A 26,158-nucleotide genomic window follows, 5' to 3' on the forward strand; every position below is an offset into this window, starting at 1 on the left:
TGTTTCCCTGGCTGGCACCTGATTTCTGGCTCGCTTTCTGGCTAAGTGGCATCTTCTCCTCGTGCTTCTCTTTGCATCTCTGCTTCTGGCTGCTTAGTGCAACATGTAACAGGCGATCTGGCAGCGCTGGGAGCTGTGGTTAGACTCGGTGAATCCAGCCGGAGTAGGGTGCTGGAGGAGGTATGGTTTCACAAGAAAACTGTATGCACAGGGAGAAGACATTTCAATTAAATTTTCAACTTGTTCCTGCTCTTCAGTAAACTAAGTTGTTGTTTCGTTAGCGTAGGCAAGACATCTGCATCCTGCTGGTGATTATATTTAATGCGTACATAAAAAGCACATGCACACTGAATGTGTATAATGGTGATTTCTGGGCCCAGTTTCAGATACTTTTTGGAGCTACAAAGGGGACTTGGAGTCCCTTGAAGGTGTTCAAGAAAAACATTTGCTATTTCTGCTCAGTTTGAAAACACAACCTTAGTATGTGCTGTCTCATGTACCTGTGTTTGCACTGCTTGGGAACCGGACAGGTCAGCTCTTGGTATGTGTTCAACCCTCTCACCTTCAGTAATGCGTTAGGTGTGCATGCGTGTATGTCAGCTTTGTATTGACATAAAACCTGTCGGGAGGTTTGAGTAACAGTCTGCTTTACCCCTGCTTCTCCCAAATACTGTTGTGAACTGATTTTAGATGCACTAAAACTTTTAGGAGGTTTTGTCTTATGAAATTGTGCTTAGGAGAGGGATGTGAGGCAGAGGAATGGTTAACAAGCCCTGTCTTGCAGACTGGTAGCCACGTAAGTAATGGGTTACAGTGCTTTCCTGGGAGACTTAAAGCGGAAGGGCCTGACCCACTTCATAGTCTGGTGCTAGATTTTATTATTTGCATTGTTACAGCATTTTTTTCTTTTCCATTTCAATCTAAACTCTCAGCTGGAGCTGGCTGCAGCAGTTTGATTGTGGAAGAAAATGTGGGCAGCAGAGTCCCCAGACTCCTAGATTTGTATTGCAAGCTGCTGTTTGTGTTGCTCCATAAAGTACGTCTCTTTTTGCTGTGGCTCCAGTGCAAGGGTCTACAGAGACCCATGAGGGTGTCCTGTGCTCTGCTTTTCGCTGGGTTATTTGGCATTTTATGGTGTGATTTTTGTTTGCATGAATTATGCTGTTGTAGGGTAGGGAACCACTTCACTTTCAAACCTGTCGTGTCTTAGAAATGGCACTTAGACCATAACTAAAATTAAATAGAGAATGGGCATGGGAGGAAAAATTCCAAATTCTAAAATTCTAAAACACTAAAAAACTCTATGTAAAAATAGTTGTCCAGGTGCAGCGTTTAGGATTTCAGAGCTGTGAAAAGCTTTCCCAGGAGACAGAGCATATGCAGGTTATAGAAGGACTCCTTCAAATTAATGTAATGCCTGTTGTGTAAAGCTGCTAAAATACTTAACGAAAGGCGATTGAGGCTTTCACTCCCATTTTACCAAGAGAAAGCATCTTGCACCAGGTCAGAGAACACATCAACTGGGCTTGACTTTTTCCTTGGGGATGTGTGGTTGGTCCCCACCACAGTTTATTACCCTAGGTGAAACCTGCATGGCAGCTCCCAGGAGCGATTTCTCCCAGCTAAGCAACATCAGAGCTCCTTGGTTTCCAGCAGTGCCCCGGACTGCTTTGACATTAGTGAAAAAGCACAAATTTCAGGGGGCAGGAATGATCTCTGGAACTTGTAAACCACAAACCTCGTCAGTTCAGGAGCTCAGGTCAAACATGAGGCAGTGATGTGACATCTGTCAAATGGGATGTTTCACCTTCAGCTGCTCACGCACTGGAGACCAGCCCATGAATGTAAGTTTTCAAAGAAACGGGTAAGTGTTGAGATACAGTGGAGCCTTGAGAGTTGTGTCACTTGGAGGAAAACTTACCATTTGGCCTCATGTGGACAAATTGAAATGCGGACTTCCATGAAATTGCTGGGGATGTCCTTGTAAGCTTGTTCTCCTTGAGGGAGTTCCTGCAGTGTCTCACCATCTTCAGAAGGAACGTGTCTGGAAGAAATGTCGATTAAACAGAAGCCCCCCCCTAGGGCACCGCTTTTGTTTATTACAAAGCACTGATGTATGAAATAAGTGCTATAATCATCTGTAAATGAACCACGAACTGGGAGAACATCCATGAGCATTTTATAATGAGACTTGTTCTCTAAAGTTGCAGTTGGCTGGAATAAATCAATAGCCCGTGGAGTGCACTTTTATTTTAGCCCTAAATGTGCAAAAGGCTCTGGCTTTGTTTTTGAGAGCACAGTGTGAGCGACTTGAAAACTTCCTGACTCTAGCCATTTTCTATGCCTTAAGTTGTGTGCTAACCGAGTAGTAATAAATTTCCTGGAAATGTAGTAGGCCTTTCATCTTTATCTGCTGTGATGTATTCAAAGGAGGGAAATAATTGCGGTTCCTAGTTTCAAGGGGCATTGTTCAGTGTACCAGTGTTTAATGACTTCTCTGTTAAATACCTTTCCCAGCTCATCGCTTTTGGGCCATTTGTTGTTTGTCCAAGGTGCTTAAAAAGAAAAAGGGAAGAACAAGAAAAAGCAGAGGAAACTCTGAAGTGTGTTGTTTCAGCAAAAAGCTTGGACAGTAAAGGAATCGCTAGTTTTGTTGCTTTAGACATCTGCAAAGGAGTGGTTGCATCATCAAGACTATAGAAGCAAAGGATGCCCCAAAGGCTTTTCCTGGACAGTGTTCCCTTACCAGTGGACTGTGTTCACTCCTTCTTTCTTGGGCCGGTTGCCTTGCACCCTGCGATTGCCTCTGTTCACGGGGCAGCTCCTTTCCACAGCCCCTTTTCAGCATTGAGCTTCCCCACGGGTCCCTAGGAGCAGCGCAGCATGAGGGGATGATGCACACAGCAAACCTGCCTTGTTCTTTCCTATCTCTGCTGTCCTATGCCCCTACGTAAGCCTGCAAACCCTTGGTGGCCACGGCACCATGACATTACTATGGACTGGGATGTTAAACACTTCCAATTTTAGCAAACACTTCCATTAAAACCTTATTTTACTGTTTTTTTGTTGGCACTGTAGGCAATGTTTTTCATCTGCCTGCTCAGGACGTGCCTTTCAGCAGCAGTGCTTCTCCCTTGCTTGCTAAGCTCTTCCAGTAGTGTAAGTGCCCAGTGTTTATGGCCGAGGTGGCGGCTGGTTGCTTCTGCTCTACACAAGTGAATTCCCTGTATGGCAAAGATTTGTGGCTGCTGGATCCTCGCTGGGAGAACACAAGTCAGAGCAAGGTTGCTGAAAACAAATAAATCAATCGATGACAGAGGAATTTATGGTCCATCACAGAAAACAGAATGGGAGCTGTGATTTATATATTTATTTGCTTTAATATAAAAAAAAATAAAGCATGGTGCTATTCATAGGAGCCCTGGTGGTGAGCGATGACGGCTCAATCTGTACCTGTCTGCCCAGTGCACGAGCCTTTCCTGGGCAGAAACTCTTGGGCAACGGACAGCATGTTAAACGGATGGTTTTGGGTTGTTTTGTTATAAAGTGTGTGTGGGGCAGGCATTGTGTTTAGCTGACAATATGCCTTGGCAGTAAGTATGTGTGAATAAGAGACAGCTCGCCTGTTTCTCCCTCAGACTTTGTCAGCTTATTTCTTACGTCATCCTGTTTTTTTTATTTTTATTTTTTGCTTTGCTCTCGCCGTAAGCCGGTGTGTTGTTCCTGGTCCGTGCTAGTTCTGTCGTTCCTATAGCGATCTCATTGCCGATGCAGCATACCTGGACATGTAAATGTTGACCAGACAGCAGAAGAGGTGGATTTTTTTCTTCTTTCACAATTTGCCGTAAGGAAATTTAGTTGCTCTGATGTCTAGACCATCGGATGGGAAACATGCCAGTTTATGGACACAGAGTACATCTGGATTGGAGAGACTTCTTTTGAAAAAAGGCCCTGGGAAAGCTTGCGCCATCCTTGGGCCAAGAATTCAGTGGTGCGTACTCTGGGCTGTGCTGTCATGGTGGCAGATGCTGGAGCAAAGCATTCCTCTTTAGGGACAGTGGCAGAATTGCTTTCCAAGCTCTGGGTTTCTGTTCAGGTATGGCACACAAGCAGCACATTTGTTGCAGAGCAGGGGTTTTGGGGTGGGAAAGAGCAGATGAGGGGGTGAGCTGCTCCTAGAAGCCTGTCAGCCCCAAACCAATAAATAGGTTACTACACTATCCATGTTTGCCTTGTTGCTGAATGACAACTGGAGACACATCTGTGATATCACACCATGCCAAGAATGGAAGTTATGAATTCTTATCTTCAGCTGTATGCGACGTTGGATTTAAGTTCTGATACCCAGCTTCATTGGTGAAACTATCTAGTATATTTAAACTGACTTTTTGTAAACCTGAGATTTTTTTTGACTTACCCATGTTTATGTCCACATTAGTTGTAAGGTGCACAGTGGTGATCACAGAAAAATCAGATGCCAGCAGTCACTCTACAAGTGTTGCACAAAACCTTGGGTTATTTTCCTCTGTGCTTAACTGAGGTAAAGCAGTTTAGCTTCACCAATATCAGCTGTAGTAGCAGTACATAAGGGTCAAGGGGGGAGTAAAAGGGACGGGAGGGAAGCATCTCTGTTTAAAGGAAAATGGGAAGCTTGTGTTCAAAGGGAAGGCTCTCGAAGCATAGGGAATATTTCAGTAGATGTTCTTGCATGTTTTGGGGTTGCCTTCAATAACTTGCTGGGTAATGAACAAAAGGAATGAATTCCCCCTGAGCTTCTGCAGGTTTTTGAGAGCTGCCCATTACAGAGATTTCTTCTTGGAGCAGCTGGAGCAGAGCCATTAAACAGGGTAACACGTGTTCAGGCTTTGCAGTCCTCCAGGTGCTGATGCTCCGGTGTGATTCAGCATCAGGCCTGATGTTCTACCCTGCCTCATCTCTCACTGGGGATGTGTAACCAGCGCAATGCCTTTATTAAACAGCAGGCAGAAGGGGGGGACTGGTACTTGGAGAGCAAACCTGGCGGTGGGACCAATACAGACTCTGAGCACTTGTGTACTGAGCAGCCACAGCTTTATCCCACACGTGAGACCGACACATCTGGACCCTCCCCTCTATTTTTACTGAGATCCCTCCTGGCACTCTTTATGTTTATACCCAGCACCACTTACTGTCCTGCTGCCTCCTGGGCTTACAGCAAGTGTGCTTGCTGTCCCTCTGGCATAAAATGAGGTGTGTAACAGGGATGGTTTCCAGTGCTGACGTTATCATCAGGTGTGTGACTGAATATGTGGAGAGTGAGCACTGTTTTCAGTTCTTATGCAGCCATTTTGAAACGTTACAGCTTGTGTGCCACACGTGGCTCTTACAGAAATAGCGAGGACATACCCAAACTCAGGCTGACTGTATATACATCCTCTTTCCTGGAGCACTTATTTCCCAGGGAGTGATTTCTGTTATTGCCACCATTGATAACTGTTCACAAAATAACTGTGTACTGCATGTGGAAAATACAGCTATGAGTTTGGTGTTTTGAAAGCCCACAGCTGAGATGTCCAAAAAGAGGTGATAATCTCTGTTGAGGCACATGGCAAATGTCTGAAATGCCTACAGGGCCTCTCACCTTGGCCACTATATGTCACCACAAATCTTCCTTTGTATGTTTTCTGTTGTGAAATCTAATCTCAAACACGCTAGAGCACACGCTGCACTTGACCTGTTCAAGATGACCCTGAGCAGCTCCAGGAAGGCGAGCAAGGACTGAACCTGAGGAGAACAAGCTGGGGCTCGTGCTCTGCGTACTGGTTTATGGAGGGGTGCTCCCCTGCTCGCTATACCAATGCTGTAACGCAGTGGAGTGGCTCCTATCTGCTGTGCTAATTGAAAAGAGGCAGCTTCTGAATTGCATTACCGTTTGCAATAACATTTGTAAAGTAGTTAAATGACACATTTACAGTCGCTCTCTTCTTTAAATTTAAATCTTCCCCATTCAGGTAGTCACAGCTCAAAAGTCTTGCTCAAGGCAAAAGCACGCCATAAAAACCTAATGAAAGATAAATGGGCCCTCCCGGCTGCTGGGGCTGTTCGAATAGTTTACACAGACTGAGTTTTTTCATTGCCTTTAGGCACCTCTTATAGATCTTTCATCCTCTTTTTTTTATGTTGTTCCTTCTTGTAGTTATCCCAGTCCAAAAAATTTAGCCAACGCTTTTCTAAGGTGAAGGTAGATGAGGTAGGCAAGGATTTGTATCCAAGGTGAAGGTAGATGAGGTAGTTAAGGGTTGGTTTTGTTTCCCGACCAGCTTTGATGTGGGTTATTGAACACCTCCACGCATGGTTTAGTACCTTAGGTTTGGCGGTTGATGCCAGTTCATCTAAGCAAGGTCCTCAGAGTAGCAGGTAGTAGCAGCAGGTGGAGAGTCGGTGTTGGGGGGAAGCAGCTAATCAGTGCTCTCCCAGCAGTGGAGACTTCTGCAAACATTTAATCTCTTTTTCCCTGTTAAATCTCATTTCATGCCGATATTATGGGGGGAAAGACTTTTTGGAATTTAACATAAGTGGTTTCTTTATGGTTTTGTAGAAACTGGGAAGTTTTAATTGCCAGTCACTGGTGGAAACTGTGACCAGTAATATTAAACCCAAATAGTCACGCTTTCTCAGACGTCTGTGTTCACAAAAGAATCTGTTACAAAAATTGATGCGATATCCATAACGGATCTTTTTCATGCACTCCTGTTGTATAAATAAGTGGCTTTTCACACTCCTAGCGCACAGGTGGGTGCTTTTGATGCTGTCTTTGGACTACGTGAAATAACCGAGCAGACGCACTACTCTGCTACACATCAGCTCAGTGCAAGGCAGCATAAATCAGGAGACTTCGGGAGCAAACGTACAGTGCCAGACTTCTCCTTTCCTCATTTATCTTTGCCACATTGTACCCCCCTGGGGGGGATAATATTTTGATGGGTGAATAAAATACCTTTAACTTCCCCATTATCATCAATCATCGTGACAAAGAAGGACAAGTAGGCTTTGTACCAGGTTTTGCTACTTGTATAGTCATTGGACCCTTTGCAAAATGAGTGTAAACCTCTACTTTATTAAGCCAGTGGTCCTGTGATACAGGCTTTTTGACAGCAATACCTATTTTAGCTGCTCTCCCCACTCACTTGCCCTCCTAAGGCACAGCAGCATCTTCGTCCATCGCGCACCTGCACGTACAGCCTCCCTGCTCTGGGAACCAGCTCGGCTCACCTTTTTAGAGAAAAAAACAGCAAACACATTTTGGGGAGTGGTTGGGGTTTGGTGGAAGCTTTTTTAAAGCTTATTTTGTTTTCTGGTCCTCTTGCTGCCTGGCTTTGTGGAGAGCTGAGCTGGCACCCACCAAGAAGGGTGAGCTGGATTGGGGGGCAGGCAGGCAGGCAGGCCTGTGGTGGGGTGGGAGAACAGGTAGAAAGGTTTTGCGCCTTTCTTAAGGACTTGAGAATTTAAAAGGCAGGCTTAAGGGTAATTAAAAGCAGTGAACTGTAGTGGGGAACTAAAGTCTAGTTTGGTAACCTGCATAAGAGTTGGTAATGCCTCCAATCCAAAGACATAGAATAGTCAGGATCCTTTGTTGGCAGCTTTTATGATGATCATTTTTTTTCCCTTGTTGAGATTTCTTGAGGGGAAAAAGCCCTCGGGGAGGCGGGGTGTGCTGCACAGCAGCAGGGCATGGTGTAAGGACGTGTACCGGGGCTGTGAGGGGGCTGAGAAGTCCAGGGGCTCGCTCTGGCTCTGTTGCACAGCTGGGAAATGAGGCTGCACCAACAAACTTCTATCAAGTGTCTCTTTCAAGAGCATCCCCTCGTGATGACACCAGAGAATTCTTCAAATACCTTTCCTCTGTTTTTTATTCTCCGAAGGTCCCAGCAGACGCGTCAGATTATGTTTTTGTAAGGGACTGCTGTACCTTGCGAGGGATAGGTTACATACTGCCTCCCGGCCTTGGGTTTTTCATTTAGTTTTTCCCTTGAACCATCATCCTGCCTCTTTCTCGGTGCAACTTGTGTCTCTGAAACCGGGGCAAATGGCATTTCCTCATCTGCTCATTAGAGGCAGTTTTGCTTGCTCCTTGGGTGACTGTGGTGTGATGATAGTCTTCGGTCTAGCAGAAGAACAAAATGTCGTGCTTCTCTTCCTGGTAGCATTGCTCTGTGCTTGTTTGTGCTGTCGACGTGCATGAATGCTTAGCGGTCCATGAAGCAGAAAGATCTAATAAGTAAGTAAATAAATAAAAATCTGCTCCTTTATAATATGTAAGGACTTCAGGATTTGACACCTAATTTCATAGAATCACGGAATCATTTAGGTAGGAAAAGACCTTCAGGATCATCAAGTCCAACCATCAACCTGACCCGAATTTCCAGGAGGCCCCGGCCTTTGTTTCAGTGAAGCAGCACTGAGCCATATGCTTTATTTCCCCCAGCAGCGTCCTGTGCTTTGTGTCCTCTGTTTGCCTCTGCAGTGGTCCTGTCTGCAGCACCCTGCTTCTTCTAGCCTGCTGCTTGTCCTCTTCTGCGAGGGATCTTACAACTGTAAGGTACCAGAATGGCTCAGGTGCAGCCTGCTCTGCTGGAAGAAAACCTGCACGCAGCCACTGCTGCAGGAAAAATAACGCCTCTCATCCCCAGTCATTAGAAACGTTGTGCCACAAAGTCAGAATAGTGTTACTCCTTCCCGAACAAGAATTTATTTTTTCTAGTGAATCGAGTCTGTCTCCTCCACAGAAGCGCCAAATCCTTTTGTTTCCTGATGACCTGAACACGCCAGTTATTTCACGGGCTAAGGATATCCACACAGACTAACTGCATTTTCTGTAGGAGGCAAAAGGTCTTTCAAATTGAGTTTTATATTTGTCTCCTTTCAGTTTTATTCATTGTTCAAACCCTTTTACACTGGTCAGCCTAACCCTTTTACTGAGCTTTTGGTACTGAACATGTGGTAATGTTTGGAGACAGCCAAGCCGTGTCTTTGTTGTGCTCCGCGCTAACAAATCTGTAGGAGTTTCCAGTCTTTGCTTTCTGTGTGCAATTAGTAAGTGCTTTTTGTAACCCGGGGTAAGTCAAGGAAGAAGAGCTTGGTGGAAAGAACAGTAAGGTGACCTGGTCCAGCTGGACCTGCTTTGAGCAAGGGGGAGTTCCAGAGGTCACTTCAAGCGTAAATGATTTCACCCATCTGAGTCTGAAAGGCACCACAATACCTTGGAAATGCTCTAGTCGCTACTGTTGCCTTGTTGAGTGAATTTGATTGTTTTTTTTTCTTTTTTCCCTTTTCTTTGTTATTCCTTTGGGAGATACCTGATTTCCAGCGCTGAGATCAGCCTGGTAAGTTAGCCATTACATCTCCCTTGCCTCCCTTTACTGTTGAGAGAGGAAGGGCTCCTTCATTTCGAGCTGGAGACACTGAATGTCCACTGAATGGGTTGGAGAGGGCATCTGAGGAAGGGAGAGAGCTTGCTGAAAGGCCTCATCCTTCTCCTCCCCCTTTTCCTCTATTACTTGTTTGCTTTTGATGCACATTTTGTTTGAGTATTTTCTCCGCAAGAGGAACACTTATTACCTGAGCCTTGTCAGGCATGCTCCCTTTCTTTTTCCTCCATCCTTTTTTCCTATGCTAATCACCTAAGTTCATTTTCATTATTAAGCAGTGGGTGTTGCAATCTGTGGAATCATCTTATGATGCTTTGTGTGTCTGGACCAGGTTTTGAAATCTCAAGCACCGGGAGCTGAATAAGAGCAACTACCTTTGGGGGCGCGGTGTTAAGCTGTGAAGGATGAGCACAGGTTGTAACCTGGTAGCACCGACCAGCATTTCCAATCTTGGCAGCCTAAAGTCTCCCAGAGAGGAAAGTATCAGTGCCACTTCTGAGAAATCAGGAGAGGGAACTGCATGCCTAAAAGTGGAGGCTTTAGACACTTGAGTTTCTGCATTAAGGCTTGTTGTTTTTGAATCAGCCTGCAGAAAACGCTATAGCCTGTTTCTACCTGACCATGAAATCCAACCTTTGAAGCAGGTCATGTAGCACAAGATCCATCGCATGCTCTCAGCACAGGGCACAGCGGAGCGGTTTGCTGTTGCAAATCAGTGTAATCAGCCCTGCAATCCCCTACCTTGTTCCTGCACTGTACTGTTTCAGATACAGCAGAGAGGAGTTAAGTTCTCAGTGCAGATTTGGAAGAAAAACATTCACCTCGCTGAAGATGCGCGGGTACTGGTCACCAATGCACCTTACCCCAGGTATTTGTTTAATCCTTTCTGCATGTGCACCAGGGGAAGGCTTGGCAGTGGTTTGCCTGCATTGAGATTCTGAAGGAGGCGTGCAGCCGTTGCAAATGGATGATCCCAGTCTCTGGCTGTGCTGGCGGTGATGAATTGAAGCCCTTGAGATACGAGAGTGAGCAGATGGGAGTGACCTTAACTGACACAGAAGTGAAGCCTTATCTGCATAAGAGCTGGGGGTTCTGCTCATCATCTACGCTAGAAACTAGCCCAGGTAAAGTTTACCAGAAGAAGCCTGGACAACTTTATCTGATAACCAAAATGCTAACAAGCATTTAAGATGATGTGTGACTCTAAAGTGGTGCTTTTTTTTTTTCCTTCCCAAATCTATTCTTCCTTCAAATACTCTTTCCCAGGGGTAGTTTTTGCTCTGTGCCTGTTTGGGTTTTATTTTCTTTCTATCCCCTTTCTACTTTTCAGCACCTGCCTTTCCATTCTCTTTGTCCTGACGTGTTTAGGGCCTGGTTCTGTGTGCAGACGGAACAGTGGGTTCTTGTTACCCAGGCTGACAAGTTGGTCAGGCAGCACTGGACACTGCAGACTATACTCACAGGCAAGAAAAACACCACCCAAAACACCTCCTCCTCCACCACCAGAATGCTGAGGCCTTGCTTCACAGAATCTAGGGGGATTCTTACAAGCTTCCAGGTACAGAAAATCTCTTTGTCTGTGTTGTACCTAGCAGAACAGGACGTCCAACTTGGTTGGAGAAACTAAGTATAATTAAGGCAGCAAATACTAAGAGTCACTTTTTGGCCAGGAATGCTGGGGATGTGTGTGCGGGCTTCTTTGTGGTGATGTGCACAGGAGGCTGTTGTTGAGTCCAGCGGGCAGGCCTGGTTTGTGTCTTGTTTTCTCTGCACTTTTTGGAAGAAGCAGCCATATAAAAACAGCAGTCGCTGTAATACCAAAGCTGGATTGCAAGTAATTATGCATGGTTGTAACTTTAAATTTCTGGGTAGTCTCATTGCTTTACAAAACCTTCCCAGGGGCGTAAAAGTTGGCTCAGACACGGATTTGCTGGAGTTGTCTCTTCTGTAATGTGCACAGCGGAAGCTGCAGTATAATTTGTTCACAGAGCTATGCTCCCTGTGGCTGTTCGAGACTGGTGCTTCTTTCTGTGATAGCAGTGGCACGAGCAGTGCTTTCGTGTGTCTCCTTGATTGAGTGGCTTGCTGGCAAAGGCTGGCTGGGATAGCAGGTCGCTGTGAAATGAGGGCTCCTTCTTTACGCTCATCAGAAAGGCTGTACCTAGGTGCTGGCTTCCAACAGAAGGAGGGAAAGCATAGGGGAGAAGTGAAATGGGAGCAAGAGTGCGTTTCAAACTGAAAACGTTAAAGGACAGGAGTGTCAGGAAAGCTCCATTTCCCTTGATGAGTGATTGCTCCTTTTCAGCACGTGGTCATGCACAGAGCACACCTCCCGCAGCAGTGGCACTGCGTGTTTTCTAGCACCCTCCATCTGAAGACCTCAGAGAGCACTGGGAGCTCTGATGAGTGAAATCAGTGGCGTTTCTGTGGCAGAGATGCAATCACCTCTGCTTCGCTGATGAAACTAAGGAGAAGTTCAGGTGCTTACCCAGAATTAGTAAGTCATTAACCAAGGTAGGAACATCACAAGAGCCCTGACTCCTAGTCAAGTGTGTAGTCAGAAATGGGCCACAACGAAGCTAATAAGCTAGGCTCAGCCCTTGCTTATGTAGTTGAACTAATAAAACTGTTTTTTTTCTGAGGCATTGAGCACCCACGAGCTCCTATGGAAACCCGCCGGAGTGGTGGGAGCTCGGCTGTTCTGCAGATCAGGCTCTTGAAACGCAAGGAATGTTGTGCAGTTGGTTACGGTGGGCCTCTTGATCCTTCTGAAAAGAAAAGCTGCGTCACGCACTGTATTACACAGAGAAAACCAGCCTCGAGAGGGTAATTAGCAAGCTTTCCAAGGTCGCTTGGAATGCACAGAGCAGCACGGAATCAGAGTGGGGAAGGGTGGAAGGGAAATAATGAAGTGTCTGGGTGGAAGGTGAGAAAGGGGAGTGAAGGATACTGGGTGGTGGTGGCAAAAGAGGACAAGTTTGGGCTCAGTGCAGAAGAGGGAAGGTGGAACCGTGTGTGCACGATAGCAGGAACTACGTGGGTTACTTAGTAGAAGGGAGAATTCAGGGGAGGCAGCCCAGCCCTGAGGATAGAGGGTCTGGTCAGGACCTTGCTGCTTCTCCCAGCGACGTGCCAACGTTGTGTCCTGCCTGTGTGCTGTGCGAAGGTGCTCAGATTTTGGCCGAGTCCTCCAGGTACTGACCTAATGCTAAATATGGGAACACCTCCCAAAACCTGCAAGCAGCAGGTTGAAAAAAGAAGATGAAGAGTAAGAGGCACGTGGGAACTGCATAGCTTTGGCTCTATCTCGGTGTTTATTGTTATAACCAAAGTTTTACTTTGAAAGTGTTCTAGAAATGAATCCTTGTCATCTGACATATAACTCAAACACATCTCCCCCCATCCTTTCCTTTTTACTCTGTATCACTAATGTGTTGCAGATGTAAAAAGAAGGCAGAATCATAATGCTTCATGTTATCCAGGGGAAGTCGGGTGTTAGCTGGTCACAGCCTCTGCGTTGCTGTGACCTGGGAAGGGCAGTAGCAAAGGTACCCTTTGGAGAAGGTCGTGGGCTGGAAAACTCTGGATGTTTATTTTTTGTATTTGTTAAAAGTTAGTAAGTGTGTGTGTGTGTGAGATGGACTAGGTGAGTGCATGGGGTGGGGAGGAGAACTGAAACCCATGCTGCTGAACACTGAAATACTGGCAGGAACAGGCTGCTGGGCTGTGGTGGGAATCCCGGAGAAACTTCCTTTGAGGACTCTCTAGTGATAAATTGATAGCATCATCCTCTCATTGGAAATCTGTCCCTTGGATAGCAGTCCTCTATTTATGCAGCACTTGAAATAGATCTTCTTTCCTACTTGCAGTTGAGCTTTACTACCAGGGAGCTCCTTTGTGGGAGTTACTTAACAGAGAAAACAGCCTCAGGAGAACAATTGCAGTGCTGGTGACATGAGAACCCTGCTCTAACATTTTAATGGTGTCTCAGGTTTTCCTGTATGTCCTTGGGTGAGTCAAAAATAGCCTTTCTATGCCTCAAGTTCCCAGGAACAGCACAGGGAAAGTTGTGCTACATGGCTTGGTGGGCATAGGATGATAAAGCCATTAAAATTGGTGAAGCATCCAAAAATAGAAGCTTTTGTCTGAGTTAATAAGGATGTCTGCCCACTGTGAGGATACTTCCCATTTAAAATAAGTATGGAGGCTTTTGTAAGCCAGACCCCTGCAACCTTTGAAAAACCCTGTAAGGAAATAGAAAGCTACTGAGTGGCTTCTTCTGCATCTCACACTTGATTGCATCACCATCTCTCCAACCCTCATCAGCGTGTGGGCCCACCAGGCTGCCTTGGGGCAGGTGCTGCCCTCAGCCCTTCGAGCTGGAGGTGTTTCTGCCCAAGTTGAAGCACAGCCAGTGTGGTGACAGCTCGTTCCTTAGCCTTGGTGCGTGCTCCGGCCACATGGAGGAAGCGTGGTTGAGCCTGCCAAGCCATTTGGTCGTGCAGATGAATTGGGGGACCCATGTGAACATGGCAGTGACACGGAGCGCATCCCCGCCCCTCGCTGCTGCCTGGGCTTGTTGCTCCCAGCTTGTGCAGTGTCAGCAGGAGCTTTGGCAGCCTTTGGGAGGAGGAGACCGGGCGGCTGACGGAGGTACCGCAGGCAAGCAGAGCATCTCCCAGATGCAACATCAAGGCAAATAGGAGAAATCTGGATTTCCCGTGGTTGTGAGTGTTCTGGCTCTGCTGCAGATCAGTCACGCCACCTCAGGCAGATCCCCCTGGATGCTGCTTTTCCCTCATTTGTTCCCGGCGTGCAGCCGGGAGGGGGCTGGGTCGTGCCCTCTGTTTATACAGCACCGCCTTGTACGAGCTGCGAGGGTCTCCCAGCACATCCGTCATCCTGATAGTGATAGGAGGGAAGGAGGGCACCCGTCAGAAACTTCTCCTTACCTTTTAGTTATTAGTGTGTTTTCCTTTCTCTGTTTTTTTTTCTTGCTTGAAGGGGAAGAAATGTCAGCTATCTTTTATTCCTTTGAAAAGAAATGAGTCTTGACAGGTCTGGAAATGTTTCCTGCAGTTCCTCTGAGCACACAGGGGCTGTGTTGGCTCATTTATACACCCACGCCACAAGCCAGACGTTTCATTAACTTGGCATATATCTTTTGTTTGCAGCGACAGACACGTGAAAGTACAGCAGGAACAGGGCTGGAGGAGAGAAGGGAGGGAAGGGGATGCATTGCCGCCTGAAAATCGCTGTCTCGCTGTGTCATGCCTTGCATATGCTAGGCAATAAAAAAAATCTTTCTTCTTTTTAGACTTATTATCGTTTACTAGCAGTGCTTTCTACGTGCGAGAGCTGACGTGGACCCAGAAGAACAGCCCGTGGCCCGGATGGCTGCTTGTGCCGCTCAGACAGGGTTGATTTGTGATCTTTGCTGGCAGAAGGAGGGAGAAGAGCATGAGAGAGGATTCTCCTCTTGGTCAGGAGCGAGGGGGTACCCTGGAGAAGGGAGCACAAGGCAAGTACTTGGCCAGCCCTCTCCCCTTCTCCAGGTCGCTCGGTTTTGGGATGTCTCCTCTGGCAGGAGCTGCTGCCGGACCCTTGGCAGGGGCTGACAGCTGCCGGCTGACAGCCAGGAGGAGGTGGGGGCAGCGCTGCCGTCTGCTGTACGTGCCCGCAGCACGGGTTGTCCTTGGCCACGCGCACCCAGGGTGTTTGCGTGAGAGCTGAAATGCAGTCAGAGCTGTTAGATCAGCGCCGGGCTAATTTTAAATCCCGGAGACGCCGCCGCTCCTGCGCTGCGTAGCCCCGGCCGTCCTGCTCTCCATCATCCTGCTGCAGCTCCATCTTCCCCTTTCGGAGCTGTCCCCCTCGTTGCTCGGTGCAGGTCCTGGGTGAGTGGGGTTTGTCCATGAGCCCCTTTGTGTGCTTGCAGCTTGTGTCCTGGAAATGTTTGCCCTTGTCAGATCTGTCCCTCTCATTCAGCCAGCCACAGAGCCTGGCAGATCTAGGCCTCCTGCCAAGGCTTTTGCGCTGCTCTGGTCTCTCAAGCAAAAAGCCCCTCTTTGCTGTAGGTAGCAGAGGCTGACAGCTGTTTTGACTTCTGCTTTTGTCCCTGCCCGGCTGTCTTGGAGACAGAAAAGGCACATTGAGTCCTGCGCAGATGGGAGAGGTGTCTGGTGGGATCTACCAAAGGTCAAATGAAAACAAACGTTGGAAAAGATGCTAGTGCTAGCCATGCTCCGTCCCCTCCTTCATCCCTGCCTTGAGATGCTGCAGGGAGGAGCAGCTCTTGGTACGTCACCCAGATCTTTGCAGTGCAATCTGCCTTTGTTCCCTCCTGGCTGTCCTCTCTGGAAGGCAGTGTCAGCACTCACGTTCTCCGTGCCTACGTTTGGACAGTCATCTCAGCCAGCTGCTCCAAGGAGCTGCAGATGGTCACACCTCTCATTGCTTGGGGAATGGCTGTCCACGTGGCTGACACCAGAGCTTGAATTCCAGTGCTGAGTGAGAGCCTCTGAGGTTTGAGCTAAAAGGAAAGTTTTGCAGTTACTTTTTTTTTTTTCCCAGTAAAAGTTAATACCCAGAGACTGACAAACTAAAAGAGCTACAATGACCTTGTATCTTCTGTGAATATGAGGGGACCTAGAAAATGCCCTGAAAAGCAGGTCTTGTTCCAGCACCAGCACCTCAGCTTGTGCTGGTTTGCAGTTTGAAGGCACTTTGCAATCCAAGGCCATCGCCTTGTTGAATAGAGGCGAGATGTTGGGATTCTTTTTCTGGGCTCACTGATAGGATCTGCTGCAGAAAGCCCCCTTTATGCTGTTGTCTCTGACAAATGAAATACCGACTGCAAAATAAGCTTCATGCATTTTGTTATTACCGTTATTTATTTTTTTCTTCTAAGCTTGCACCCAAGCAGGAAAGCTAACAGTAGTGTTTGGTGTGCAGTGCCACTGGTTATTTAAGGTGCTAATACCTACTTAAAGCCATTGGTTAATTGAACACCACAGAGTTATAGGCCCAATCTGCCAAATTCAAACAGTGTAATATTTTTTGTTTATTTCATAGGTTTAAATCCTGGTTTTTGGTCTTGTTTATTGACTGATCAGCTCTGGGCTTTTCTTTTTTTTGTCATTTGACAGTAAATTCCCATCGTGCCGAGTAAAAGAGGGATGGGTAGGGCTTTCAAAATACCTCTTTGTTGTGTCCTCATCATCCTTCTGCACTGAAGGCATTTGCTCATTCGCTGAATTGTTGTCATTGCTGCACAGAAAGTGTGCTTTCAGCAGATGTCTAGGCAGCTCTGAATTGTAGCAGGTCCATTGTTCTTTGGTACTGTTTCTTCCTTAAAGTGCTAGACAAACGGTTCTTAAACCTTTGAATCAAGCAATGGTTTTCAGAGGTGCTTGAATGATTTAAGAGCATGGTTCCCTTTGGCTTAAAGTCAGGCTTTGTGCTCTTTAATCTTTTCAGGTGTTTAAAAGACATCTTTTCTTTCCCTTCCCCAAGGCTTTGCTGAATCTGTCTCTTCTAAGTGCTGGCTTGGCCCCTTTACGTACAGCATCCAGCCCTTCAGTGTGTTACCCCAGCAGCCTAGCCATGGAGAGGAGGTTGGAGTCTCCATCTTACGGCTGGGGAGTCGAGATGTGAGGGAGGTTGAGTGGCTTGCCCTTACCCAGACAGGGTTTTGGAAGCACGGATACCCAAGTCCTGCACTAAATCCCCAAGCAGGAGGCTGCTCTGCTTCTTTAGGGGCTGATGCTAAGCGTGCTCTGACGTGTTTTGCTCAGGGTCGTGGGCTCTTCCTGGCATGCTCTGTTTGTCCACACATACGAGTGGTTGCCCACGCTGCTGAGGTTTTGCTATAAACAGAAATGCGAGAGAAGTTGGAGTGAGTTGGAAAAGGTTTTTGCTCTGAATTTTCCTAAGATGCTGCTGCTTTGGGATGCAGTGCTGGCTTATAATTCTTTGGAAGAGCTGCGGCCTTGCTGTTTGGAGAGAAGTGGGGCTTTGTGGAAGTCTCCTTCCTGAACGGGGAGGAGGGCGAAGCCTCTGCACTGACCCAGGTTTTGTTCCTCTTGTTCCCTGTCTGTACTGAGTGCCTATCTGCAGCCATTGCTGCCGAGCCGTGAGCAGTTTTCCCTTGGCGAGAAGGACTGGGTGGAGAACGGGGACGTTTTTTTCAAACAAGAACTTAATTAAAAATGTTTAGGAAAAAAATACTAATTGTGCAAGGTAATTATTTCTGGGCAGTTCTTAACAATGACTGCAAATGTGCAGCGTCTTGGCTTTTGTCTACTTTTTATGTTTGTTTTGGGGTCTTTGTAGCTGCTGCTGCTGCAGTTCCTTTTCTTCCCGTTGGCTGCTCCTCGGTTAGCCGTGGTGTTTTGTGTTGGCTTGACAATGCTGCGTGTCCCAGGGCCCGTGTGCTGCAGTTATCTGCTCTGGGCCAATTGAACAGCTGTGGTCCTCTGGCAGGATGTTTTCCTGAAATGAAAAATGTGGTTCAGATTTATTTTTGTTTATTTTAATTCCTGTCTGGCAGTCAGTGCTTTATACTTACTGTGTTCTGATCATTGACAGTGGGTAGCTGATTTGTTTGGAGTTTAAAGTCCTGAAAAGGGGCTTTTTTTCTTTTTCTTTTTTTAAAGGAAAACATGTTTGCAGTTTTGAAATATCTTAAAATGTTTTTTTCAACTATTTTATATAGTTTTATCTGAGATTATCAAATTTACTCCCCAGAGATGCTCAGGGGAACGCTTGCAGACTAAAGTTGAGCCCAGCAGCCTGTTGGAGCATGTAAACACACAAATATATTTCAGAAAGGGCAAAAAACGCCCCACAGGCAGAGGACGAGGACAAAGAAGAGAGTGAGAAGCAGCAGAGGAGGGGGCATCCAGGTTGAAGGAGGTGTTGTAATGGTGAAGCAGAAGTTCCCTGCACTCATGGAGGAGACGCACTGGACCAGCTGGATATTCCCAAAGTAAGTGCTGGTCATGGAGAGCCCATGCTGGAGCCAGAGGAAAGACCTAAGAAGAAAGGAGTGGCAGAGAGGACCTCTTATGTAGGGACCATAAACTCCTTCCTCCTGTGCTGCCGGGCTCTGGAATGATGGAGTGAAGTTGAGCCTGGGAAAAGGGAGATGAAAGGAACTGTCTTAACGTTTGTCTTCTTGCTTCTCACTGCCCAAATCTGTTTTAATTGGCAGTAAGTTGTTTTTCTCAAGTCATGCCTGTTTTGCAACTGGTAAGCAAAATCTCCCTGTCTTTATCTCAGCCCACAAGCTTCTCCTTCGTAGTCTTCCTATTTCTATTTGGTAATAGTAACCTGTGTGGGATGCAGGTGGTGTAAGAGGGGAATAGGAAATGAGGATCAGGAGCCTGAGCCTTGAGCTTGTTGCCTGAGACCAGCTCATCAAGGTAGAGCTACCTGGGACTGGAGTGTAAAGTCAAAGGGTCCTTTTTCTCGCTGAAATACCCAGCCTGTGAACTTCCATCTAAGTTGCTCCTTGAAGTAGACTGGAAATGTGGGGGTATGGCTGAAGCTGTTGCTGCTGACTTTACTAGAAATGGCATTTCTTCTCTGAGAAGTCTTGGCTCCTGTTGTGCCCATCTGGATGGCATCCCAGTGCTTTTAGTTGCAATCCCAGTGAAACGTCTCTTTGATGCTTAAGGTCTTAAATCATTACTTTGCCTACAGTTTGATGGACTCTGTGTGCGATGTGAAAATGCCAACCTCTGCACTTGTTTTCAACTCTTTTTTCTAAGTATTTGACCTGAAAAGTAAAAATAACATCACCTAGTTTTTACTATTCCAAAATGTAGAAAATTGAAAGCTGTTTACATGAAGAGGACAGGATTCCCAGAGTATTTGGCTTTAATTTCTGTCATTGCTATTGGGATCCAGAATCCACTAGTGGTTTTTGGTTACTTGACAAAATAAAGTATTTCTGGTTTGTCCCAGGTGTCGGGTGGAACAATATAAAAGGTAGAGAAAGAAGACAGACAGTCCCCATTGGGTACGTGTGTTCAGATCTGGAGACTTGGACTGCGTGGTACAGAAGTATCTGCCACAGATTTATTTATTTTTGGTGGGGTGAAAAGCTGGGCGAGGCAAACTGAGAGCAAGGCGTCTCTCCTTGCACGTCGTACCGATGCTGACCCAACTGGGAGCCTGCTAGAGACTCAGCTGGCGGTAGGGCTCGAGTCCACCTGCAGAGAAAGTGAGGCAAAGCCACTGCTTACAGCTGTGCTGAGCTTTGTGGGGTGCCAAGGGTCTCAGTGGCGGTGTTTGAGCCTCAGAGGAAGCCTCCTAACCATGCAAGTCCGAGTTTCACTCCGGATGTGTTGGGTTAACCATCCAGGCTCGTTGCCGTGCAGCACCGTGAGGCTGTGTGAGCAGCACAAAGGGGGCATTGTTGTGTAGGGGTCTGCTCACCATCGTGCAGCAGTTCAGGAGGAGGATCCCTCCTGGGAGCCTTGCCATTAAGACTGCGCTCGTCTCTGCCAAAAGAGGCCCTGAACTTCCCCTGAAGCCCCTGGTTCGGTCAGTATCTGGAAGGGATGGGAGATGCACGGGCACGTGGGGCTTCCTTGCTGCGTAGATAGGAGGAGACTTGAAAGAGCCAGATCTTGGCCCTTGACCCTTCTTCCCCTCCTTACAGCTGCTGCGAAGTGCTCCAGGCAGAATGTCTGTGTTTGCTGTGCTTTCCTGATGGTATTTTCCCATGAACGTGCAACTGGCGTATTTCTTGCAAAAGTCTCATGCTGGATGCAAGTGGAAAGTTCGTCATCTTTTGCACTTGCAGATAAGAGAGGGGAGCTGGCTGGCTTGGTTGCAATCAGAAGGGATGCATCTCTCAGCCAGCCAGAGCAGTAAGATGCCATCCGTGGTATGAAGGATAGTAGGGGCTGTCGTAAGCTACCTGCAGGTGGGAGGTGAGCTCCATCAAGAAGTTCTTCACAAAAGTAATTAAGCTCTTGAGAGACCAAACAAGCTTATCCTGGGTTTAATGTCTTGTTTGGCTTTTATCCTGTGTTTGCAGAAGGGAGAAGGTCGAAAAGGTGTTTGCAAGTGTGCGTAGAAAAACATTCGCCTTCATAGACTTTTGTGCTGAGACATTGATTCAGTTTTTCTTCCTTCCCCTCTAAGCTAAGGGAACCACCCGCCTTGCTTATGATCTTGAGTTTTTCCCCTCCTGCCTTTGCGCTCTTTCCCCGTGTGTGTGTGTGCGTTCCCCTTGATATACATCAAGGACTCTTGCAGTGTCCTGCGAGCAGCAAATTCTGCGATCTGTGATTTATGTGTGAGAGCTGGCAATGCTGTTATGTGATTATATCAGTCATGGTCTCTGTGCTTCCTCCCAAGCCTTCCATCTGTGACCCTGCTGTCAGGAGAAAGTAACCATGTGCATGAGCCACATCTAAATAGAGCAGTGGTTTGGCGGCGGTGGGTTTTATTCTTCTTCTTTCCCCCTCTGGTGAATTGTATTGATTTTTACAAATACACGCTCAATTAGCACAGCCTGCTAATTCTAAAAATATGTTTGTTTAGCTGTCTGAGTCCTTGTCACTGATGCCTCCAGTATGACATTATGCAAGGAGCCGGCCGACCTTTGGGTTTGTAGAATATAAATCAGAGCCACTGTAGGCTTGTTCCTCATTTCCTGCTGCCAGACCAGCTCTGCTGTCCTGATAACGCTGTACTGCTTTACGCTTGGTAGGATTTGCTTCTCTTGGAAGAAGTAGACTGGCTTTAATAAATACAAACAAGCTTAATGGGTGTGCTATAGGAGCTATTACAATCACCTGGCCTTTCTAGTTAACGTCTTGCTGAAGGAGGGTCTTCAGCCCTCCTGTGTTCAGCCCTTCATTTTGATTTTTGCTGGACTGTATTGTCAGAAACCATACCGCTTCCAACGAAAATCTGAAGGACAAAGTACCATGCAGCTTATTTATCTGTGGCAGTGGTTAATTACTCTTTATATTAAATTAGTCATCTTTTCTTTGATTTGTATTTTTGCTCTGCTTTAGCTTGAATGGCTTTCAACCTGTCCTTTCTGCTATTTTAAGTTTCTTTCTATTACTGGAAATCATCTGCCTATGCAGGTGGTTATTCCTGGTAAATTAGGCAATTTAAAATTTCCAGTATTAAGGTTCGTACACAAGAGGATATGTTCCATAAGCTGCCAGCAGGACTGATGAACCTCAGATTTTTCTTTTTTAGGACATTTTTGAGTATCTTGTCTGTCACAAGAGATAACATGCCCTTTGAGTTTCCTTTCAGCAGACCTCTGTGCAACTCGCCCTCTTTGGATGGGCTGACTGTGATTGCAAGACCTAGGAAGACCTGATTGTCTTAAAACCTTCTTGGCAGCCAGACATTACAGATCCGATTTTGGTAAGGCAAACATGAAAACGGAATCAAATTCCATCTATGGAAGGAGATAGTTGGTATGGGAAGGCAAAATAAATCTTTTTGGACTCCCCATCCTCATTTTCTATGCTGTAGCTACCTTCCTTCTTTAAGGACATAAATGTCTAGCAGCTTGTTATATAATGTAGCCTTGTCATGTATATATATAGAAATAAAATATTTTGCCTTTTGACACTTAATAAGTATTGCCTTTCCCGAAGACCAAGCAAATGGTTTCCTTGATGTTCCCTGTTAGCAGCCAGTGCTGTTTGATCTCACGGAGAGTGAATAGTCTATTTTAGACGGAGTATCAAGGCCTTTTGATTTAACACCTTCACATTCCTTTTATAACAAAACTGAAACAAATGAAGATATTCCTTTCTCTTTATTTGGTCATACTTCTCCAAAAGAGCTCGAGGATGTGGATGGCTTCAGCGTTGTATATCCTGGGAGCAGAAAGTGGCCTGGGGAAAGTGCTGGGAGCTTACAAAGGGCTTGGGATGAAACATCAGGTCTTGGCTAGCTCTGGTGTAAGGTGGAGCAGCTACAGGGCAGGTGCATGTCTGCACTGCTGTGGTCCTTCTGCGCCTGGCAGCACCAGCCCTGGTTCCTCAGCAAGTCCCTGATCCTGCAGGCAGCCTGTGTCCGTGCAGGGTGTCCAGCTCCTGCCAGGCCCCTGGGCAGCAACCCCCTGGCTCGGACTGTTAAATAGCTGCTGAATTTGGATACCTCGGGCTTGGATGGCCAGGTCTAGCAGTGTGTTATGTCTGGTTGTTCCTTAGTTGGTACAGGTTTGATAGATTGCTCGCCTCTGACCACTGCAGTTTAAGCCACCGGGCAGTTGTATGTGTCCCAAGTACATGAAAATTGGCTTGCCAAGTTTTGCAGATGTTTTTGTGAGCCCTAAACACCTTGTATTTACGTTCTTTTCATGAATTCTGAGAATGAGAAAAAGATGTCCAAATATTGGAGCTGATTAAAGAGAGAGAACATAATTGTTTAGATAGCTGCGGTACTCAGCAAACTCATTTACTGAGGTTAATTTTTTTTGGAGTGAGGTTTGTGCTATTGCCGAAGTGAAACTCAGAGAGGGTCCTAACACGAGATGCAGTTTGTACTGAATTTTCCCCTGGGAGTGGGAACCCTGAGTTACCAGTTGTGTGGGAGCAGGGAGGGCAGGGAACAGCAGCTCATACTGGTAGGTGTACCCATACGCCTCTCGAGTGGCCCCTCTCTGTTGTGCTTTGTGATGCTGCACATTATAAAGAGCACTGTGTTCATTTGGGTGTCTGTGGTTCTTTGTTTTGTTTAGATTTTTTAATTTTTAACACTTAAAATGTAGACAGAAATAAAGTTGTTGAATTTCACTGACAGTGAAATGTCATAATACATTTTAGAGCAATTTTGGGAAGGAAACCTAACGTAACTCTATGGCTGTAGGTATTTTGCTGCAGGCCCCAAGTGCTGAATCCCATCGTGGCAGGGCTCAGTTCATCAAAGTGGAATTCATCTCATCTGTCTTTAGCTGTCTAAACTTTAAGATCCAGGGAGTGCTCCAGTCCAGCTATTTTGGGCACCTGGTTTTCGGTGGGTAAGTCATGCCCACGTGCTGCCTGGCTCCACTGGCTGCGTAGAGAACTAGCTCCAGTGCTCTGCTTGACTGCAGCCCTGCCTGCAGCCTCATGGTGCTACTTAAGGTGGAATTTGCGTGCTCGATTGATGCAATTTCTGCTCAAAATGGCACTTGGGCACCTTCTTCTCATCCCTTTGAGCGGGCATGTTGTCCTGGAACGGGGCCTTCAGGAGCAGATGTCCTCTTCTGGCTCCAGCTGTGTGCCAGCTAGGATGTCGATCCTCTTCGCTACTTCTCAGCTGATGACCCCACATGGATCTGACAGCAAAGCACTCTGCGGGAAGCCAAACCTATCAGTTTAGTGTAAACAATTTACAGCTCTCGGTCTGATCTGTTCTGATGGGTTTTACCCAGAGAGGACCCAGCAGCACTCGTTCAAATGCTTCCACCAGCAGAGAGCCAGCAGCAACCACAGGGTGATAACGTCAGTGGCACTGCAGCGTGTATAGGGCACGTCTTTGTGTGTGAACAGGTTCAGGGAGTCTCAGCCTGGTTTCTGACTACTGGACCAGGCTGTTCTCTCGCTCATACCTCACCTAAGCCCCCAGTGATGTTAAAACACTGTTGGGTCTCAGCTGTGGACACATGGTCAGGCACTGACCTCTTGTTCTCCCAAGCTGAGTGAGATGAACCATCAGGGGATGCGCTGTGCTTTGGGGGCAGGTGTGATAGTACAACGGGGGGGCTTTGGGCTGGGTAGAGCTGAGGACAGCCTCTCGGAGGTGCAGCGAGCACGCAGAGATAACAAAAAGCTGGTTGTACCAGGGGGATTTGTGAGACTAAACTATGAAGTTTAGTATGGCGGTTAGCAGATGATTTCTCTGCCTGCGTGTGTTCTTGCAGAGTCATTTTGTTTTCTCAGGCTTCACCGTCACAGATGTGATGAGGCTATAAACGCTCTAATCTCTCTCCTTCTTAATTCAGAATTTGGAATCTTCCCTGCCCCATTAAATACCACATTTAACTTTATTTTGAAGAGTTTTAGCCATCAGAACGGCGTTGGGGACAGAAATGGTACATTTAGTTCTGCTGAATGGCTGTGGTGTTAAGATTGACAGTCCCTGTCAGCGTGTAATTGCAGATTAATGGGATGTAGTATGTCATTATGGCAGCCTGAGAGCACAAGTTTTGGAGCTGTGCACAAGTCCAGGCTTTCATTTCTAGATAAGGGGGCTACTCTCACCTACCTTGCACTATTTTCTCCCTGATCTCTTGTGGCAGAGAGTAAGGATGTTTACAGTTCAGGTGCTTAACGATCCTAGGAATATGATGAAATCCAACAGTGCAATTTAAAAGGGATGGGGGCATGGGGAAGAACCGATACAAAACAGGAACGACCAAATCCAACAGCATGGTATAAGAATGAGACGCATGTGAAAAATTTTATGTTGTGAAATGGGCAGCCTTCTCCTGCACAACATCTACCAGCAGATGTGAGAGTATGATTTCTGTCCCAAATTAATTAGAGTTGCTGAGCTCTGCTAACCAGATCCTGAAGCTAAGGGAGGGACCATGTTCATGCACTGGAAAATGGGGTCATTCCGGGAACGGGTTACTGGAGTACCTTTCCCAGCTATTGCTGGGTTGAGCGTCTGTCAGGCAGTAGTTTAATACTTCGTGTCCTGCAGCAAATGCTTTACGCTGAGCTGGCTGATTAGGTGTTTTCACTGAAGGCCACCTCGAGACATTACCCACCCATTTACCCCATGAGCAGCCCTCCTTATGTCAGCAAAATAAAATAGTGCTGTTTGGGAATTGAAGAGATTGTAATTTGGCCCTAGGGCAGGAGCAGAGGAAGGAACCAGGCGGATGCTAGAAAGGGCTTCGTCACTTTGAGATGCAGGAGCGTCCCTTTGATGCCCCTTTCCTTGCAGAGAGGTTGTCAGTGATGCTGTGCTGGATGCTGCTCCAGATGCATCCTTGGAGCCACGTGTTCTTGGACTTCCCAGCTGCCAGTCATGCTTGTGCAGGCATGAAGTTATTCCTGGTTTTGTCCGTGTGTGTGGAGAAGCAAAAAGATCAGCCAGACTGGCAGCTACAGCATCCTTATTGCTGCTGGGCACCAGTGGGAGCATGGCCAACACGCAGCGTGGGTTGGGGTCACGACCACCACTTGCAGCCAGTGTCCAGTTCCATCTCCCAGTCTTCTGTCTGCTTGATTCGATGACATTTATGCACTTTTTTTTTTTTTACATTGCACTTACGTACTGCTATCTGCTCACTCACAATTCTCAGTCCAGGAAAGCAAGGAGGAGAATGAAGAGTTTGAGCCCACCTTGGAGCACCAACATTTTCAAGGCTCACTTTACCATTTGCTTTTGTGTTGTGTTTCCTAATGGATGTGTCCCTCCTCTCTAAGGTTCTTTGGCCAAGTCTCAGCTTTCAGCTATACTTGTGCTCCTGGTAAGTTGTCTTCTTTTCTCAGAAAAAAAACCCTCCTGGTTAGAAAGCACTCATTAACACCCTGTAATCCTTCCTTAGAACCTGTTTTGTCACAACACATTTCAAGATGTGTTTTCTGCATTTGTAGGTTAGATGTGCCAGTAGAAATGTGCAGGGCAAGGGATGTTGCCTGTGACAGGTGAGAGACCACAGGGAGATGGCTGAAGGGTCTGTCATGATATGAAGTAAGGGCTCTGCTCAAGTCTGGGGCTCAGATCTGCCCGTGCTCTGCTGTGTGGCATTAATACATGCTCGT

General features: G+C 46.7%; 1 protein-coding gene across 10 annotated transcripts in view; it reads left to right on the forward strand.

Annotated features, from left to right (window-relative positions):
• Window positions 1–26,158, forward strand: part of TSPAN4 (tetraspanin 4) — a 435,812-nt gene that overhangs the window by 104,590 nt on the left and 305,064 nt on the right. The gene's annotated exons all lie outside the window — the stretch shown is intronic.

Source organism: Cygnus olor, chromosome 5 (genome assembly GCF_009769625.2).
Source record: "Cygnus olor isolate bCygOlo1 chromosome 5, bCygOlo1.pri.v2, whole genome shotgun sequence".
NCBI lineage: Eukaryota > Metazoa > Chordata > Aves > Anseriformes > Anatidae > Cygnus > Cygnus olor.